The sequence below is a fragment of the Brienomyrus brachyistius genome, chromosome 3 (genome assembly GCF_023856365.1).
Source record: "Brienomyrus brachyistius isolate T26 chromosome 3, BBRACH_0.4, whole genome shotgun sequence".
NCBI lineage: Eukaryota > Metazoa > Chordata > Actinopteri > Osteoglossiformes > Mormyridae > Brienomyrus > Brienomyrus brachyistius.
The window spans coordinates 12717789-12722174 of NC_064535.1; positions in this window are offsets into that span (position 1 = coordinate 12717789).

Below are 4386 nucleotides of genomic sequence, written 5' to 3' on the forward strand. Positions count from 1 at the left end.
TAGTTTGCCGGAATCACACAGCAAATCAGACATTCTGAAGCAGTGGGTTGAGCAGAAGAAGTCATCGCACTCCCTGCTCCTCTTCAGTTCACCTATCATCCCAGCTTCTCCACTGTCAGTGCCATATCCTCGGGTCTATACCTGGACCTTCCTGAACAGGAAGGAATGCAATATAAAAAAGCAGCTAGTTCCCCAGAAGGTGTCATAGAAGCTGAGGTTGCTGGGTGCTGGGTTGGTTGCATGTGGATCCTGGACTTCCAGACCAAATACAGTGTGCTTAGGCAGCAACATCTCAGGCACCAGCCTTGCTGAGCCTCGGTGCCCCTTTGGCCTGGGTGCTCTGCCCACTTTTGTTCACTTTGCTGACACATGACTGTACTGCAAAAAACAGCTCAGAAACCATCATCAACCTTGCTGATGACATGTCAGTGGGTCTCATGAGCAATGGTGATGAGTCAGCATGCAGAATGGAGGTGGGACAGCTCATGGACTAGTGCAGGCTGGAAATCTGTCTCACAGTGTGGACAAATTGAAGGAGATGATTGCTGACTTGAGGAAGACCCTTATTGTCCCCTACCCATTGTGTAATGAGGGATCTGCGATAGAGTTAGTCAGGAGCACCAGATTTCTGGGATATATCTGGCACAAACTTTACATGGAATCTTAACACCTCTACCTAGGTCAAGAATGCCCAACAGCGTCTCCGCGTCCTGAGGCAGCCGCGGAGTACAAGATTTCCACACCCCATCTTCACCATGTTCTACACAGGCACTATGATGAGTTCTCTGACTAGAGGCATCACTGTCTGGTTTAGGAATTGCAAAATCTCAGACCACTTGCAGAAGATATTGCATAAATGGAAAAAACACCGGGACCACTTTCCTTTGCATCAAACACTGCCCCCGTGAAGCCTCCATCATTGTGGAAGACCCCTCCCACCATTTCCATGAACTCTTTGACTTGATTCCATTTGATAGAAGAAAGGGGGCATCTGAACCAGGTCTGCCAGGTTCAGCAACGGCTGCCAGGGAACTCAACACACAGCTGCTCCCCTAACCACCTACATATTCCTGAGAATACCAACAGCTCCCCTTTCTCTGATTATTATTTAGCTATCTAGTTTTTTCTGCTGCATTATTAATCATCGTTTACAACACTTTCAATACAATGTGTCCAGTCCCCCTGTTTCACACTGCTCAGTATTTTTGCACTTTCACAGTATTGTGAAACCCTCCACTTATCACCTGAAATGTGTGTGTTACACCACAGTCCTGGAGCAACGTTTTTTGTACAACTGTATACCTTTATATAAATGGTATAAGTCCACTTGACTTGACTTGCTCCTTGCTAAGCTAAGAGGCTGGATATTGCACCGAAAACACAAACAGGCCACCCCAGGCATTTCTATCACTGTCAGTGTCAGTGTGTTTCCAGTGATTTTTAGGAAATTCCCCCTAAGACCTCAGCCTTTGAGAAACTGTCATTCATGCTGTGCCATTTTCCCTTGCCTGACAGTTCAGTCTAAACACTGTCGTGTCCTTAGGTGTGTGCTTCTCAAAAAGCTAGGTACACACAGAATATATATGCCCTTGTCTGGAAAACGACTCAGTTGGACACCCAGAGAGTTCCATTCCTCTAGGTGGGTCCGAGTGTGTCACTTTGCCAGGAGACTCTGCACACTGAGTCCCTGTAGGACAGCATGAGGGTACCAGGATCAAAAATAAAAGAAAGCAAATAAAACACCTAGAAAAAAAATTATATAAACCTCCCAAAAGATCTGGGTATTCTTTTTGTCAGAGGTTTCCAATGGTATGAGTCAGATCCAGACTTTAAATGAACACAGCCCTGAGCATCACAACCAATCAGAGACACTGTCCTGTCTCTGTCCTCAGTCAATCACAGGTACATGTCTTCAATCAGTCACAGACACTGTCCACAATATCCACATTCAGGTACAAGTGTTGACTCCTCACTGATTTTAGCTAATCAGGTGTTTGGGATGAGTCCAACTGCCCAGCTTCTCTACACCAACGCTCATGGAGTCGTGAGGCCACCAGAGGCACTTGAGAGTGCTGCTTATGTAACATGAATGGGGGTGAGCTGGGAGTGGAAGGACACGTGAGTCTTAGCCTGGCTGCTCTCGAGCAAGAAATTGGACCACTTACCTCCAATCACCTCCACCTACTGAGTACTGATTGGGTGAAAAGAACAAGGATACTGATGATCTGTGTCAATATTCATGTGTTTCTGATGGAAAAGGGTCATATTCTATATAAAATGCATTATTAATAAAATTGCACGTCACAATGTATTGACACATTCCCAACAACAAAATTTCTAAGCAACTACTTAAAAAGGTACTACGGAATGGATTCGTAGCAAACTTACACAAGCGAATGCTAACTCTGCTAACGTTTGAATCTAACATAAGATGGTGATTCTCACAGACTTAATAATTTTAATAATAATAATAATAATAATAATAATACTTTATTGATCCCCGTGGGGAAATTGTCTTTATGCCTCCCTCAACTTGCTCTTTTTTGTAGCGTAAGTTGTCTGCGAAGGGCAGCCAACGGAAACCAGCGCTAGTAGTGAACAGTAAGTAAGTGTCCCTTTGGTTTTATGTCATTGTCGCTCCCCAAACCTGGCAATGCCTTTACTAAACTGACCCTTTTGCAGTGGGAAACCGTAAGAAGCTGGAAGCACGTTGTCGTCTGCCTTTGCGGCACATGGCTTGCTCCCTGTATGCCAGGAAAGGTGCCGCAAATGAGGCTCTGCATGTGTGAAGTGCAACCACAGCACTCTGTTAATGTGCAGCATGATAACTCTGCTGGCTGTCGTGTCCTCCTGGGTCGCCTCGGGCCACCTCCCTCGGAGGTTCTCTTGACCACACTGTTCCGCTCACTGTGTTTAGTCACACTCAAGCCTCGTGCTCACTGGCCCATGACACAGCAGTTGGGCACCTTTCCTGTGGGCGTGAGGTGGGAGAGTGATGAATGCTACTGGTGACTCACTGGGGCTGGGCAACTTGGTAAAAGCCCTCATATGTTCTTGTTTTAGAGAATGCTTTAGGAACACTGTGTAATAATGAGGGGGTGGGGGGGGGGGGGGTGAAACTGCTACTTTATTCTAACCTTTCTTTTTCCATCTTGAGTCATTTTCAGCTCAGTGTGATATTTACTCTGGATTGAAGGTCATGTGCCCCCTGTCATGTGTGGCGATTCTCTAAAGCAGAAATCGTAATTCAGTGATAGACCTTTATAGTGAAGTTCACATGATACTTGAAATTTGAGTTCATGTTACCATAAGGCATTCATAATGAGAGATCTCACTGAATTGTCCATCCAGTTTCCATACCCGCTTGTCCTATACAGAGTCGCGGGGGTCCGGAGCCTATACTGGAAGCTATGGGCAGGAGGCCGGGAATAACCCAGGGCACACATGCCATTTACTCACATGGTTGACTTGGCAACTCCAATTCACCTTAGTATGACAACACGGGGAAAATATCCAAACTCGAGCTCAGTACTCTATTAGTTGGCAGTATTGGTAACCTGCAATATTGCTAACCCCTGTGCCACCCCTGCACTGCTTTGTATAAATGTTAAATGTTAATAGCTGTACCCAGAAAGAAGTGACATGCTTTTATTTATGCGCTACATGATTTACAACAAATAAAAAATATGGATGTGGTGTATTTTGCCCAGCGGCACAGTGCTGTAGTCTCACGATTTCCGGGAAGGGGGAATTTACCTCTCTTTATGTGGAGTTTTCATAGTTTATGGAGACACTTTAGTAATCCTGGTTGGGAAATTGTCTTCTTTTTTATTTTTTGCTTTTTTCGCATCTTGCTCTCCATACAGATGAGAGCAAGCTTGGGGGTCACAGCGAAGAGGCAGTCACCTTCTAGTGCCCTGGGGGGAGGGAGGGCGTAAAGGGCTGGGCCTGAACTGGAAAATTTCTAATCACAGCTACAGAGGCCTAGTGCACTGAGCCACATCCTACCACCTTTTATATGCTTATATATTCAGGTTCAGGTGAGGTTTCTCTCAGCATAACATTTTCTTCTGCCAAGAGAAAAGCTTGTGAATGTGACTTGGTTATATATTTTTGCACATTTCATTGTTATTTTTTTTATATATACTGTTATGAGATGCTGAGGAGCAGGACTGTAGGCAAAGGGCGTGAGATGGTCAGGAGGTGGATTGTAGGTCAGTAGTGGAAGGGCTGTGGTTCAGGACATTCCTGAGCCTCATTTCTCTCTGTATTTGTTGCTGATAATATGCTGGTTGCAGCAGGTTTCCCGGTTCCAGGATGTATAAGCGTTCTGCCAGATCCATTCCACTGTTGTGAGAAGTCCACTCCACAGATTAGCTGTCACCC